The sequence below is a fragment of the Martes martes genome (genome assembly GCF_963455335.1).
Source record: "Martes martes genome assembly, chromosome: 2".
Lineage (NCBI taxonomy): Eukaryota > Metazoa > Chordata > Mammalia > Carnivora > Mustelidae > Martes > Martes martes.
Window position 1 is genome coordinate 69382212 of NC_137889.1, and position 17042 is coordinate 69399253.

Here is a 17042-nt window from a genome sequence, read left to right on the forward strand (position 1 = left end):
CAGCTGAGAAAGCTTCGGCTCTCCTGTGATATGCGTGGCGGCGAGTTACGTCCACCTCCACCCTCCCGCCACCGGCTCACCGTCTGCTGGGGGGACGCCTAACGCGTGAAGCTGGGGTGTATGAGTGAGAAAGAAGGGATGCTGAGGGCTCCAGGAGACCTCCGACCACTCAAGACCAGGCCAGCTCGCTCTTCTGCAAGCTCCCGGCTCTGGCAGGTGCACCGGGACCCGGGTGCACACCCCTCTGTGACCGGCCGCAGCCAGAAAATTACCCGGGCAACAGCACCCGCGGAGCCCCGGATGTGGTTGCTAGGGCCGCAGCGGGAGGGGCGGGGCCAGCCTCCAGGAGAGGGGCGGAGGAGGCCTCAAGGGAGGCGCGCTGGCACCATCGAGATGCGGCTGGGCCGGGCCAGATTGAGGGAGAGAGGGGCCGTCCAGAGCCAAGGACATGCTACTTCCGGTCTCCTCACTTCCGGCTCCGCTGCTCTCAGTGTTGGGGCTGCAGGCCGGGTTGAGAGGCAGCCTGTCTGAGTGTCCTCGGCGGTTGGTCAGTGTGAGGCTGTGACAGCTGCAGTTGCTCCCCGCCCCTGAGGATCCGAGGTGCGTGGGGGGAGGGGAAGAAGGAAAAGGCCCAGGTTGCGTTTCCGCTCGCTTGGTGCCAGGTTTGAGGCGATTCCCGAGAGCAGCGGCAGGGATAATCCTCGACGTGAGAGCTGCCAAGTTCCCCACAGACAGGTGAGGGCGGAGCCGGTCCGCAGGGAAGGGACGGGGCAGGCTAGTTCGAGGTAGTTGGCGGGGGCGGACACGTTGTTTCTGGAGCTTGCCATTCCGGACTTTCACTAGACACTTCTGTCCTTAGGCTCTGCGGTATCTGCCCAAGTATTCGGCTTATTTTCTGCCCCAACCCCCTGTGTCCCGAAGCAGCCGGTGAAGAGGGAGGACTGGCCCTGGCAAGGTTGCACTCTCTCATCCTTGCATGCATTGGATGGGAAAAGGGGTGGCGGGATCCAGGTCTTTCTCGACTAAGTCTCTCGGAGTGGGCCACCTTCAGGTTCGATATCCAGTCTTTTTTTTTTTTCCTCCTGCGCCCTCTGCATCCCCTACTTCCTCTCTCCCGCAGTGAGAGGAATGGAGATGGTGATAGTCCCTCCAAGAGGTTCACGGGGCAGTGGTGCAGGGAGGAGCCTTCCTAAGAAACGTCCCAAGCCTGAGGACGGCCAAGGAATGCTGGAGTTTGGGAAGGAAGTCGTGCTGTCGTCTTCTAGTCGGTTCCTTTTTGCCAAGTTACTGTTTACGTGTCTAGGAAAAGGAAAGAGGTTTTTTTGTTTGTTTGTTTTCGTAAAGAACAGTTTCTAGACGCTTTTCCTTTTTACTTTATTGCTTCCTTTGTTTTGTTTTTATCTCCCTCTTGAACCCTTTGATCTCAAAAAGTTTATAGTTTACACTTCCTACAGATCCTTAAGCCATCCCCTTTTAGGATTTGTCTCCTCCCTTTTGTTTTTTCCTAGATTAAAGTACGGAATTTCTCTAACTCGGTTCTTATTTTTTTTGTTTTCCTTGCTCAATATGACCAACACCCTCTCCTGACCACTCTAACACTCCTTATCTGAAAAAATAGAAAATATTTCTAATTTTATTTTTTGAGTGAAAATCTCTGCGTCAGTTACTTTCATTCCTTTTCAAATTAATAAATGCGTTTGCCTTAATCCTGGTTTATGCCTTTGGGGCCCATAGTCTAGGAGTCCATAACTTTCAGGGGTCTCCTCATCCTCGTCCCTGTAATAATGTGCAGAATTTTGTTTGAGTGCATGGGCAGGGGGAGTTTGGGGAGAATGTCCATTAACAAAAATCAGATACTCAAAGGAGATATAAATCCTCCAGATAGATTAAAAATCATACCTGAGTGTCTTGTTCAAGTTAATGACAACTTTTTTTGTGGAGCTTTTATTTTTACAAACTAAATAGCTTGTATTGGGAGAGTAGAATGCAGAGATTCTAACTTTATGCTGAAATCTCTTAACTGCTTCAAAATGTCAGTGTTTCTAAATTTTTTCCTAGACCTAGAGAAGGAAGCAAGACTGCCCACTTATTTAGTTCCTGATTTGTGGTTTTGAGGTTTCTTTTTAGGGATAGCTATTTGTGGCTGTGGCCGATGCTGTGGAGATCCAATGGATTTATAAATTAATGTGTTTATATTATTATTCAATACATATTTGATACCACCAACCTACTAGGTACAGTTCAGAATAAAAAATTTAAATTTCGGTTGTCCTTTCCTTTCATTTTCTTGTTTTTCCCTTGAGACTTTGGCTTTGCTAGGAATGGCAAATAAGATGTTTCAGTAGTGTAATTCTTAAATTTTTGGTATGTTGCTGCTTGTCATCTCCTTTCCTTCTCTGTATTAGGTGTTTTAATGATTGTTCGTTCATGTGAATAAGTTAGTATCCCTCCAAACTTAACTTACTAATTTGGTTGGGAAGTGTTTACTGGTTGAGGGTTGAAGTTCTAAATGTTTGATACTTGTTTCATAGAATGTTAGAACTTGAAGAGACCTATGCAGGTTATCATAGTTTGTGAAGAGTAACCAGATTCTTCTGCTCACAAAATTATTTTCCTGCAATCTAGCATCAGTTGGGGGAGCAGAAAACATAACTTTATAAAGAGTAGATTATGCTGAATTAGTTTCTTCCTAAGCTTATAACAAAGTCAGCAGATAGGTTATATCTGACACTATACCAACAAATAACATTTGTTTGCTTACTGTGTACCAGGCATTATGCTAAATGTTTTACGTGACTATCTCATCTAATCCTCACAGCAACTTTGTAAGATGGCTAAAATCTCCATTTTATAGATGAAGAAATTAAAACTAAGTGATTAACTGAAGTCAAAGTAATCTGCTCAAGAGCACACTGGTGGATCCAGGATTGAACGTAGGTTGTTTGCTTCAGACTGAGCTCTTAAGTACTACTCTAGACTACTTCTACTGTATTTTCTTTATATCATTTTTGGCATGACTTGGGGTATCTCACCTTACTTCCTATCAACTGTTAAGAAAAGATGATCTTTTCCCTTATTAATCTTCAGGAGATGAACACCTTTTTTAATGTCATACCTAAAAGTTATGACAGAAAGAAATGAACTCGGCAAAAGCCTATGGAATTTTTATTTGATAGAGTTTTCCCATGGGGATGGATATAAATCTGTGGGTATGTTGAGTGTGTGGTGTATTATGCCATGAGGAGTGGAAAGTGAGAAAAAGATTTTAAGTAATAAACTTGGCTTTGTAAGAGTCTGGAGGTATAAATACATCCAAGAATGATAAATTTGGGATGGAGTAGGGAATAAACTCAGGATGAAGGAAGAAATAAATTCAGCAGGGAATTTTTTTTTTTTTAAGATTCATTTGTTTATTTTTGGAGAGAGAACCAGAGGGAGAGAAAATCCCAAGCAGACTCCAGGATGAACGTGGAGTCCAACTTGGGGCTCCATCTCATGATCTTGAGATCAGGACCGGAGCAGAAACCAAGAGTCAGATGCTTATCTGACTGAGCCACCCGGGCGCCCCTCAACAGGGAATTTAAGCTAAAATATGGCTATGGATGAAAGAACTAACTATGAATATACAGAGTGGAAAGAGCTGTTCCACATAATATGAAAGATGATGACTTAGGGACCATGATAGTCTGAAAGTCAGATATGCACCAGCATTAGTTCTAGGGTATATGAAAAAGACTATAAAACAAAAGAATCTGAAAATAATCTTGTTATCTTTGGTCTACTAGCTTTAGTCAGCCATGGAAACCACTGAATAGTTATTGTGGATTCTCAGCTATTGTCTACAGAAGTATATATTTTCTTTTTTTTTTTTTTTAAAGATTTTATTTATTTATCCGACAGAGAGAGATCACAGGTAGGCAGAGAGGCAGGCAGAGAGAGAGAGAGGGAAGCAGGCTCCCTGCCGAGCAGAAAGCCTGATGCAGGACTCGATCCCAGGACCTGAGACCATGACCTGAGCTGAAGGCAGCAGCTTAACCCACTGAGCCACCCAGGCGCCCCTATATTTTCTTTTTCTCTTTCCTTTATTCCTTTCCTCTTTCTTCTTATGTTTTTTATTCTTCTCTTCTTCATGATTTCTAAACCTTTGCCTTAGGGTGTTGCTGGAAGTAGCTCAAGTCTTTTGTGAAAATATGGAAACATCTTTGCCATATTCTCATCTAAGTTTTTATTTTGTTTTTGGTTTTTTTTTTATATCTGTGATAGCTTGGGCTAATATCTCCTTGATATTCAGGCTTGATCTTTGATCTTTTAGGGAACTGTGATGTAGTTTTTGAAGCAGGATCATGAAAATAGTGATGAGGCCTAAATATCCAGAGGAGTCAGTTGACCAACTCATTTCTGCTAGCATGAAATAGTATTTTAGAACAAGGTTTCCAGACTTTTCTACATCATGGTGCAGATGATTTACTTATAGGGCAGATTATAGCCTGGCTCTCCCTGGCTCCTTGAAGGCTGAGGGAGGGGTCAGTATTTCAGCACATCTATAGTTCATTCTTGGCACACTGGTTGGAAAGCTTTGCTTTGGAGAAGAGGAATATGTTACTCTTTGTTTAATACCTTTTGTTTATTTAGCATCTAATAATTTACAAAGCACTTTCATACTTTCATTTTACACCAGTTTTTTAATACTCCATTTTACTCTTAGTTTTACTCCAGTCATATCAAGTAGGTAATATTACCATGTTAGAAATGAAGAAACTGAGCTTTTAGATGAAGTGCTTTGTATGAGGTCACACATGTAATAAGGGGTGGGTCAGGAATTCAAATCCCAGGTGGAAAGAGTCCTTGAGGGTTAAATCAGTGGCCTGTAACCTCCAGGATGGCCAGGACCCTACCTGTTTTGTTTAAGTGCTACCTTCAGGGCATTAGGGAAGTGCTAGGTACATAGAAGTCCGTAATAGCTATCATTTATTAAGTGCTACTTTGGCTAGACATTATGGTTTATAGATGCTGGATGTTAGGTATTCTTATTTTTATTAACAAAAGAAGAAACAGGTATGGAAACCAGCAGAAGTAATTAGTCCAAGGTCATCCAAGCTGTAAAGGAAAACCACAGACTCGTAACCAAAGTTGCTAGCTCCAAAGTTTGTACTCTTTTCACTACAGTGACTGATTTCATGACATTTTAGGGTAGAGATTGGGTTCCGTTTAAAGTGTGTGACATTGATGGCAAAAGGTGATGGTGGTAAAGGGAGCTAGGCAAGTGGACTATTAAGTGTTTATTTTTGGCAGTTTTGAGGTTGAGTTCTAGAGATGGTGGCTGTCTTTTTAAAAAGATTTTCAAGGTATTTTGATTGGGGGGGTGGGATAGAAAAGTAATGTGCTACAACTCTGCGACTTGGGCCATTGGTGCTATGGGTGCTTCTACTAAAAGGGTTAAAAATATAGATCCTCTTCGTATATGACTAAATATTAATTATAGATTATTTCTTAAAGGTAGGTTTCCAGATTATTTTTATTTGTACTTTCTGTATTTACTAATTTTTCTATGTGGCATATTAGTGACTTTTAAAAACATTTTAATTATACAAGTAACATATATTCTTCAAATTCAAGTAATATCATAAGCAGATGGAATGAAAGTTTCTAGGGTCCTAATCCCTCTGTCGCCCACACCCACTGTCAGTTAATTTGCAGGGTAATTGCTGGGGATTAAATGAAATAGATGAGGAATTTCTAAACTAGCTCTAATACTGTAGCACTAGCTACATGTGGCTATTTAAATTGGTTAAAATAAGGGGCGCCTGGGTGGCTCAGTGGGTTAAAGCCTCTGCCTTCGGCTCAGGTCATGATCCCAGGGTCCTGGGATCGAGCCCCGCATCGGGCTCTCTGCTCAGCGGGGAGCCTGCTTCCTCCTCTCTCTCTCGCTGCCTGCCTCTCTGCCTACTTGTGATCTCTGTCTGTCAAATAAATAAATAAATCTTTAAAAAAAAAAAAAAAAAAAAAAAAAATTGGTTAAAATAAAATAGGAGTAGAAATTCAGTTCCTCGATCCCACCAGTCACATTTCAGGTGCTCAGCAGCCACATGTGGCTAAGTTGCTACTTTACTGGGTAGCACAGGTATAAAAAATTCCTGACAACGTGGGCCAGCTCTGCTAAAACTTTAAAATACTCTGTGATTAGTGACATAATTGCTCTACTGTTGAACCAGGATTTTAAAAATCTCTGTATTCCCCATGGTGCCTAGCAGTTTTTGTTTTAGTTGATGAAATGCTATGCCGTATTCTCTCTCAGCTTTTTGTTTTAACTAAATCCAGATGGTCAAAGTCTAATGTTTTTCTTGGATATTTGGGGATTATAGTTAGCTGCTTTTCTAGGATAAAGATTTCTAGGATAAAGCTTTTCTAAGGGTATATTTTCTATCTCCTCTGAGCTCTAGACCTGTATATTTTGCTTTCTAGTTAGCGCCCTCTTTCGAGTATAATAAAGGTATCTCAAATACAACATGTCTAAAACTAAATTGATTACCCCTTCACCGCCACCCCCCCAAAACAAAAACAAAAAGAAAACCCCAGATATTCACCCTCTTTTTTTGTTCCTTATTTCAGTGAGCAACTCCATTATCTTTCCAGTTGTAAAATCCAGAAAACTAGGAGTGGTTCTTAATAACTCCCTTTCCTGTATACATCCAGTCTATCAACAAGTTTTATTAATCTTACTTTCTGAAAATCTCTTGAATCTGTTTACTTCTTCCCATTTCCACCACCACCACTTTAGTTTGTTACCATTGTCTTGCCTGAAATTTCTACAATAGCATCCATTCTTGTCTGCCCACTTCTGTTTTGGCCCCTCTCTAATCCCTTAACCATCCTGAAGGCATAGTGGTTTATTTTGAAATACACATCTGCTTGTCACTCTTCTCTCCACCTTCCCATTCTTTCTATGGCTTCCCATTGCTTCGAGGATAAAAGTAAAACCCTTTAACAATGCTTAACTCATCCTCACCCTCCAGCCTCATCTTTTACTGTCTTCGGCTTAACTCTCCACTTCAGCTATGCTGGCCACTTTTTAGTCCTTTGTACTTGTCTTGCCCTTTGCCATTACAGAGCCTTTGGCAAATGCTTTTATCCCTGTCTGGATCACTTTTTTACATTTCACTTCTCTTGTTAGCTCCTAGCTGTCCTTCACACTTCAGCAGAAGTTTTGTTTCCTTAGGGAATACTCTAACCTCCCAGAACACACATTTACCACCGTTACAATTTACATTTTATGTGTGATCATATGATTGTCTTTTTCTTCCATTGCCTCCAAACTCCTTGAAGTTAGGGACCAAATCTTACTTTCTTTTTTGGCTCATTCTTAAATCCCTATGGCCTACCTACCTCAGTACCTGATATGAATATTGAAAACTAATTATTATAAAATATAGCACAGTATTCTTAGATTATATTATAATAAACTCTTATTTTAGGACAGTTTTAGATTACAAATTTATTGCAGATAGTGTAGAGATTCCTCTTACCCCATGCCCAGTTTCTCCTATTGTTAACATACTGCATTAGTATGGTACATTTGTCACAATTCATGAACCAGTATTCATATGCACTAACCTGTGTTCAAATTGCATCAGTTTTCTCCTAATATCCTTCTTCTACACCAGGATACCACATTACATTTAGTTGTCATATGCCCTCTTGGTTTTGGTTTTGGTTTTGTTTTTTTTTAAATAAAGATTTTTATTTATTTATTTGACAGATAGAGATCACAAGTAGGCAGAAAGGCAGGCAGAGAGAGGAGGAAGCAGGCTCCCTGCCGAGCAGAGAGCCCATTGTGGAGCTCCATCCCAGGACCCTGGGATCATGACCTGAGCTGAAGGCGGAGGCTTTAACCCACTGAGCCACCCAGGCACCCCTGCCCTGGGTAGCTCAGCGTTTTGACTGGTTCTCAGACTCCTTGATTTTGATTACAAGTTGATAGTTTTGAGAATTGCTGGTCAGGTATTTTGTAGACTAACCCTTAATTGAGATTTGTCTGATGCTATTCTTAGGATTAGACTGGGTACTGTGTTTTGGTAAGGAAGACCGGTAGAGGTAGAGTGACATCGCCATAGTATCAAGAATAAATACTATGAATGTGCCCTACCACTGTTGTTAACCTCGGTCACCTGGCTTGAGATAGGGTTTATTAGGTTCATCCTCTGTAAGGTTACTGCTCCCCACACTTTGCATATTGTACTTTTTAGAAGAAAGTCACTGTTAGATGGAGTACAAGCTTAAGAAGTAGGAAGTTATGTTCCATCTGCTTAATAGTGGATTATATGTGTGAATTTTTTGGAATTCTTCCGCAAGAGAAATTCATCTCCTTGTCCTCATTTATTAATTTATTCAATCATTGTTTAATATGAATATTGACTTGTGGGTATTTGTTTTATGCTTTAATTTATAATCCAGTACAAGCTCGGATTGCTTCAGCTTTGGCTGTTGAGAGCTTTCAGTTGATTTTTATATTCCTTTGACATATCCCCATCATTGTGAGAATTTTGTTGTTTGGTTTGTTGGTGATGGGTTTTTTTGTTTGTTTTTTTAGCACATCTGTACTTTCTGGCACTACTAGATGTTCCAGGCTCATCTTGTATATTTCCTGCCCAAGTCCTAGAAATCAGCCATTTCTCCAAGGAGTGCTGGTTCCCTTTATTGAAGAATGGTATTAGAAATCCATACCTGGCAGCTGTGTGTGCTCATTCTTGCTGTGGTTGCTTCTAAAAAATATACACCATATAGAATCTAATAGATTCTCCCAAGATGAAAGAAAGAGAGTCACTTTTCTTCAATATTTAGCCTGGTAATCAGTTTCTGGAATAGCTGCAATACAGTAGTCTAAAGAAACTAAGCAAGTTTAGATTAAAGCAAGCGATTTTGCTACTTTTTGCTTTTAGTTTTCCATATTTACTTCCTTACCATTGTCTTTGACTCACCAGTCAGAACTCCTTGGTCCCATATATTATAATTATTTATACTGTTTCTCCAACTTTTTTTTACTAAAGTACCCCTAGAAAGATGTGTCCCTTTTCAGACTTTCTTTTTTTTTTTTTCCAGATGTTTCTTTGGAGAAACATTTTATTTTATTTTATTACAGAAATTCAAGAAATTTCTTAGAAGTCTTATGTATTGTTTTATTCAAGTGAATTTTGCTGTACATCCCATAATATAGTACTTATTTTAATAAAAAGAATGTAAATTCTCATTCTAGTATGATGTGCTGTGTTTATCCTGTTTATGTCTGCTCTATTTATATCTGTCTTCCTGTGCCTTGATCACACCATTTCAGACTCTGCGTGGTATGTGAGTACCTTAATTTGAAAAACTCCTGGTTTCTGTTCAACAACACTTTTCCCATACATAGTTAGTGTTAGACTTCCAGTCTTTCACTCATTGGCATCATGGAGACTGTAAATGCAGTTTTTCTTTTCTGGTATCCATGGAATCTTTTGTTTCCTCTTCCAGTATCCTGGCAGATCTAGTACCTCCTGGCTTCTCTTTCTTGGGTCCTAGGAAAAATCTAAATCCATTTAAGTATTGTAGGGCATAGAATTCTCCCTCATTAAATTCCTGTTAAAGTCCTTATATAATTTCCCTCTGCATAGATCTAGTTCATTCAGTTTATGGAGATTAAAATGTGATTTTAATAGCAGAGTTAAAAATAGTCCCAAACAGTTGGATGAATTATAAACTTCAGGGAATATTATTTATGTACTTTTTACAAATGCTAATTAATAATTCACTTTATAGGTCATTTGTTCTTATACTTCATTATTTAATGAATACCTCTGGCTAATTTATAGAAGTAGAGCCCCAAAGATGACCTGAGGCATTTTTGGCCCACAGTACAAACTTGCCTATGAAGCCTGAGCATTAATGGTAGTTTGAAATTTATTTTTTATTTTTTTTAATTTTTTAATTTTTTTTTAAAATTTTTATTTATTTATTTGACAGAGATCACAAGTAGGCAGAGAGGCAGGCAGAGAGAGAGAGGGGGAATCAGGCTCCCTGTTGAGCAGAGAGCCCGATGTGGGGCTCGATCCCAGGACCCTAAGACCATGACCTGAGCCAAAGGCAGAGGCTTAACCCACTGAGCCACCCAGACGCCCCAGTGGTAGTTTTGTAATAGCAGTTTATCATTCTATTTTGAAAACAGTTTTTTAAAGTTGTGTTTATTCATTTGATAGAGCATGCGTGCACACAAGCAGGGGTAGGGGCAGAGGGAGAGGGAGAAGTAGGCTCCCCACTGAACAGGGAGCCTGACGCGGGTTCTGTACCAGAACTGTGGGATCATGACCTGAGCTGAAAGCAGATGCTTAACTGACCGAGCCAACCAGATGCCTCTATTTTGAAAACAGTTTTTAAATATAACTGAATTTATGTAAAGATCAAAAAACACATAACTTAAACAGTATAGGTTATAAGTTATTAACTTTTTAAATCTTTTTGTTCCCATGTATATTAGTTATCAAAGTTGTGAACAGACTTCTAAAAAATAAATATAAAGGTTAGAACATTTAAAGAATATAAATAAAACACAGATTTAGTACTTACCTCTGTAATTCTCAGAAATTTGATTTGTTTCCCTATATACCTGGGATTATTCGGCCTTTTCTTGAGCTGGATAATAATGATATATTTTCCTAACAGGTGCTGCTGAGTAATACAGGGGAGCAGATGATAACTCCTATTTTGCTTTTTTTCACTTCATGTATGTGCTGGAAATCACTCCGTATCATAGAGATCTTCCTCATTTTTTTTTACAGTTGCATAGTACTCCATTCTTTAGATCTACCATAGTTTATTCAGTCATTTTCCTATGTACAGACATTTAGGCTGTTTCTAATATTTTATATTTATGAAGAATACTGCCATGTCTATGTATTTTTGTATTCTTGGAGGTGTATTCCCAAGAAAGAGTCCTAGAATTGAGATTCTTGGGTCCAGCAATAAATCCATGTGATATTCTTAGGCATCACCAAAATTCCCTCCAGAATGGTTGTACCAATATGTATTCCCATCAGCAAAGTATTAAAGTGACTTTTTTCCCTTATTTCCTCACTAACAGAATGTTTATTGTTATTTTTAAAAATTTTTTGCCAGTCTAATAGGTGAGAAATGGTATTTTGGTGTTGTTTTAACTTGCACTTCTGTAATTGTGAGTGAATTTGAACACTTTAATATTTTAGAGGGCCATTTTAATACCATTTTTTGTGTGTGGATTTTCTGTGATAAAGTTTAATTTATAAATTAGGCATATTAAGAGGTTAATAACAGGGATGCCTAGGTGGCTCAGTTGGTTAAGTGTCTGCCTTCGGCTCAGGTCACGATCCCAGGGTCCTGCGATCAAGTCCCACATTGGGCTCCCTGCTCAATGGGGAGTCTGCTTCTCCCTCTGCCTGCAGCTCCCCCTGCTTGTGCACACATGCTCTCTCTCGCTCTCGCTCTCTCTCTCTCTGACAGATAAATAATTTTTTTTAAAGATTTTATTTATTTATTTGACACACAGAGAGATCACAAGTAGGCAGAGAGGCAGGCAGAGAGAAGGGGGGAAGCAAGCTCCCCGCCGAGCAGAGAGCCTGATGCGGGGCTCGATCCCCGGACCCTGGGGTCATGATCTGAGCCAAAGGCAGAGGCTTTAACCCACTGAGCCACCCAGGCGCCCCCAGATAAATAATCTTTAAAAAAGGTTAAACCAACAGTAATAAAGTAGAACAATTATAACAATATGCTGTAATAAAAGTCATGTTAATGTGGTCTCTTTCTTTCTCCAAATATCTTATTATACTGTACGGTACTCAACCTTCTTCCTGTGGTGATGTGAGATGATAAAATGCCCATGTGATGAGATGAAGTTGATGTGAGTGACGTAGATGTTGTGATGTAGTGTTAGGTTGCTATTGATCTGATGGTATGTCAGAAGGAGGATCGTTTGCTTACAACCACAGCTGAAACAATAATATCCCTAAAATATACAGAAGTCCCCCCTTAGCTAAGGTTTCACTTTCTCTGGTTTGTTGCCCAAGGTCATGATGAGAAATTATGTTGAGAAAGTCTCCCTTGATTCCTTTCTCCTTGAATGTTGCATTTTAAATGGATGTTGAATTTTGTCAGAAGATCTCAAAATCCGTGAAGAAAACTATATTTTCCCTTAGATTTATGAATACAGTATATATTAATATACAAATCAGGAAATTGAACTAGTTTTATATTCCTGAGAAAATCCTACCTGTTCATATTTTTTTTTTGTAATGTGGTATTGGGATCAGTTTACAAACCGAAATTGTAAAATTTTTCCCTCCAGTGTATTTCAAAAGTAAAAATTTGTTTCTTTGTATTATAGTACCTGACATGGTGCCTTGTAATTTTTTATCTGTCTCCTTAATTCAGAGTACTGGTAGAATGTGAATTCGATTTTACTCTTCTTTCCCCTTAGTGCCTAGCAGAGTTCTTCATTTATAGTTGGCTTTCTCTAAATGTTGTTGAATAAGTTAGAAGCCTATTAAACATTTTTTATTAATTTTTTTAATGAAATCTGGGTATAGTGTTTCACTTAGAGAATGAACAGTCATAATCAATTCAAGGGAGCACTGGCCAGGGAAGTAGAAGAAGTCTGAGTTCTGGTCTAAAACTTTGGGTTTATGTAGGCCATTAATAACTAATATTTTGGCTTCAGATATCTTTGGATGTGAGTTTTTTCATCTGTCAAATTAAACTGATCCTCTGATCTTTTAAATTTTGTTTCATATCTAAAATAATTGTATGAATTTATTTCTTAATCATTGAGGTCTGTATTTCTATATTCTGCATACTTTTTTTGAATTGTTTACCTGTTATAATCAATAGATACTCAATGTGATTATAGATCATCTTCTGGAGCACATTCTGACGGCAGATAAATTAGTTATGTTACGGAATATTTGTTAAGAATATTGGTGAGGGGCGCCTGGGTGGCTCAGTGGGTTAAGGCCTCTGCTTTCAGCTCAGGTCATGATCCCAGGGTCCTGGGATCCAGCCCCACGTCGGGCTCTCTGCTCAGCAGGGAGCCTGTTTCCCCCTCTCTCTCTGCCTGCCTCTCTGCCTACTCGTGATCTCTGTCAAATAAATAAATAAAGTCTTTAAAAAAAAAAAAGAATATTGATGAGATTATACAACCAACTTTTTAAACTAAATTATTTAATGTGTGCTTAACACATTTTAATTTTAGGTATGTCTGACTGCAGCAATGATACTACAACTCTTGGGGCATCTAAACCAGGCACAGAAGTAGTCAAGTCTAATTTCTGAGGTGATTGGATAGTATTTCTATGTTTTTTTGAAATCAGCCCATCTCAGTCAAAGTTTTAGACTGTCTAAATTGACTCAGTTGTTCTAAACATGTGCCTTTGTGAATAAACTCTTTTGCACACATAGACATAGGGAGTGGGAAGAGAGATTTCTTCAATAACGGGAAGTAAGTTACTATTTACTTTGGGCATCTGAAATTCTAGAATATACTTGTCACATAAAGATGAATGTAAAAGTTGGGGTCAAAGTATAGCTTCTAGGGGCACCTGGGTGACTCAGTCATTAAGCGTTTGCTTTCAGCCCAGGTCATGATTCCAGGATCCTGGGATCAAGTCCCGTATGGGGCTCCCTCCTCAGCAGGAAGCCTGCTTCTCCCTCTCCCACTCCCCCTACTTGTGTTCCCTCTCTTGCTGTGTCTCTCTCTGTCAAATAAATAAAATCTTTACCAAAAAAAAAAAAAAAAAAAAGGTACAGCTTTTAAGTATGAAATGAGGTTTCTGTTGAAATAATGTAGTAATAGGTTCATATTTGAACTTGTCTACTCCCGTATACTATCTTTAGTTAGGTATATATCACAGTCCAAGTATAGAATTCTTTAAAACAACAACAACCTGAGTTCTGGACTTTACTTTTGACTCACTGAATCTGAAGCTACAGTGATAGGCATCAGGCCATGTGGTTTTTGTTTTTGTTTTTTCTTTTCAGAAGTTCTACAAATGATTCTGACCACTTTGATGGTTCAATGAACCACTAGTTCATTAGATTAAAGAGGAAAAATATGAAAAAAGTAAATTTTGTATTAAATTCAAGTTATCAGATGTTTTTGAATCCCTAATACTAGTGAAACCTCTCATCTTATAATGCTTAACGATTTACAGAGTAGCACTTTCATGTTGTCCCATTTTGAACCTTAGAACAATTTGGTATCATTCAGTTAGGCACTAGAACAACTGTTATTTTCCCCACTTATTTGTTGAACATACTTAACTTTCAGAGATAGTGACTGACTTAGAGGAATTGGCAAGGCTGGAGCACCACGTGGGGTCTTCTGACTCCAGAGGCAGTGTTTCTGAACCAGGTTGCCATCAGTATACATGCACAGTACCAGGTGCAGTATTTCCTCAAGTAAGCCAAGACAGCATGAGTCTGTATGAAAGCTTTAATGTGGGATTTAGAGCTAGATAATTCTAGTCCTAAAGACAAAGATGAGTTCTGGTTGGCAAAATAAGTATTACCTATGGAGGATTCGGGATTCTTTGTGATTTAAAATACTTTGGTTATTTACTGTTTGTCAAAACAATGTTTTAATTATATTTAGTTCAGAGAAACTAGGGAAGTGTGTATATTGTATTTATCTTAACTGATGGATTTGATTCTTTATGATCAGATCTCTGAATCTGTGCTGTTGAGAGATGATCAGAGGAAGTTTGATGCTGTGAATTACAGGAAGGATTGGCAGCCCAGCCAATGATATGATTCATAATAAATGAAAGTATTGTGTTTGTGGTTTACCAGTGTGAGTTTCGGCTGTGAGAATGTCACTCACATAGATGCTAAACTAGCTATTTTAATAGAGAGTTAAACCTGAATGATGATGATCTGAAGAAAACCACTGCCAAGTAATCGTGAAAATTTGTATGTATATTAACATTAAAATCCATGTTACGTATTCCCTGCATTTTTTGCCATGCCCAATGTGCAGTGTTCACAGGTGATTAAAAAAAAAAATTGGTGTATGAGTATAGTCTGAATTTATGTCCAAATTTTAAAAAGTACTATGTGAGTTTACAGTTAAACAAAGAAGGATTTAAGGATATTTTATACTTTAAAATTCCTTGTTTATGGTGTACATGGATGGCACAGTTGGTTAGCTGTCCGACTCTTGGTTTCATCTCAGATTGTGATCTCAGGCATGTGAGATCGAGCCCTGCGTCAAGCTCCATGCTCAGCCTGGAGTCCACTTAGGACTCTCTTCTCCCTCTCCCTCTGCCCCTGCCCCCTGCACACTTGCTTTTTCTCAAATAAATAAATAAATCTTCAAAATTCCCCATTTACGGGGGCCCTGGGTGGCTTAGTTGTTAAGCGTCTGCCTTTGGCTCAGGTCAAGGTCCCGGGGTCCTGGGATCAAGCCTCGCATCTGGCTCCCTGCCCTGCTGGAAGCCTGCTTCTCCCTCTCCCACTCCCCCTGCTTGTGTTCCTTCTCTCACTTTCTCTCTCTCTGTCAAATCAATAAATAAAATCTTAAGGAAAAAAATAAAATTCCCCTTTTATATGGGTATTATATAAGACTGATGAATTGTTGATCTTTACCTCTGAAATACATAATACATTATGTGTTAATTAGTTTAATTTATATTAAAAATAAATAAAATTCTCCGTTTATTAGTATTCTATTAACTTGAATCTGCTCTTTTTCAAAATCCAGATGAAAAGTTTTTCGGGGGGTCAGATTTCCTTACGAGAATTTTTCTTTGAATATATCTCTATATGTGTTATGGCCATTAACGTCTTAAATGTTTTATGCATCAGACTTTTCAGTAATTCAGACTAATCTTCAAGCTTGGTGCATCATTGGGGTCAGTTTGATGAATGAATGAATTCTCACTCTATTATAAAGGATATATGGATGTTGGTTTCTTAGGAATAGAATATTGAGGACATGGGTGATAGTTTTGATTTCTTTAAAAGCAAAACCAGGGGCGCCTGGGTGGCTCAGTGGTTTAAGCCTCTGCCTTCGGCTCAGGTCATGATCCCAGCGTCCTGGGATCGAGCCCCGCATTGGGCTCTCTGCTCAGCAGGGAGCCTGCTTCACCCACTCTCTCTGCCTGCCTCTGCCTACCTGTGGTCTCTGTCAAATAAATAAATAAAACCTTAAAAAAAATAAAATAAAATAAAAAAATAAAAGCAAAACAAAACAACAAGGGGTCCTGGGTGGTTCAGTGAGTTAAGTGGCTGACTCTTGGTTTTGGCTCAGGTCATGATCTTGCTGTCCTGGGGTTGAGCCCTGCATTTAGCTGCATGCTCGGTTCGGAGCCTGCTTCAGATTCTTTCTTCTTCCCCCTCTCCTTCTTCCCACTTATGTGTGCTCTCTCTCGCAAATAAATAAAGAAAATCCTTAAAAACAACAGCAAAAACTCTAGCTTTTTGAACTGAGCCAAAAACATTGTCAACCCTGAACAAGAAGAGACTTAAAGTTCATTTAGGTTCTGTAAGGTGAATTGCCTTGCTCACAACCATTCAGCTCGTTAATTGTAGAACCTAGGGTAATTTTCTAGCTCTCAAAGAAATGATCTATCCCTTAAAATATCCGTCTCATCAGTGACTGTAAAAACGCTTTCTTCTTTTATGTGTGTGTGTTTTTAATGACATCGGTGTTTTTTCTTTTTAAATTAAAAAAAAAAAAAAGAAAAAGAAAACATGAGCTTGGCTTGCTTTGTACTCTAGTCCAGTCTTGATTACAACAGATGAAGGTGACTTGTGTTCTTTGTGTTTTTAATATTTAAACTTTATACCTTGAAACGTGTTTAAACTGCTGATTCTGTATCTGTGGAAGAAATAATGGTTTAATAGTCACCATTCACAGAGAGTCTGTTAGATGCCAGACACTGTACTGGGTTTTACATTATGTATTATCTCATTTAATACTGTAATACCCCTGTTTGCATTTGAGGTGTTCTCCCTCATTTTACAGATTAAGCAACAAAGACCTGAAAAGG

The 17042-nt window shown here is 38.9% G+C and overlaps 1 protein-coding gene across 8 annotated transcripts in view; it reads left to right on the forward strand.

Moving 5' to 3' along the window:
• Window positions 1-350: 350 nt before the first annotated feature.
• ARFIP1 (ARF interacting protein 1) overlaps window positions 351-17042 on the forward strand; it is a 108355-nt gene continuing 91663 nt past the window's right edge. For 2 of the 8 annotated variants that reach the window (XM_080794711.1, XM_080794715.1), the window contains exon 1: window positions 360-735. The gene's annotated coding sequence lies outside the window, so the exon portion shown is untranslated. Of the gene's footprint in view, window positions 736-859; window positions 956-2818; window positions 2934-17042 lie in introns of those variants that run through there. The other 6 variants (XM_080794717.1, XM_080794714.1, XM_080794716.1 and 3 more) reach the window with 6 other exon arrangements.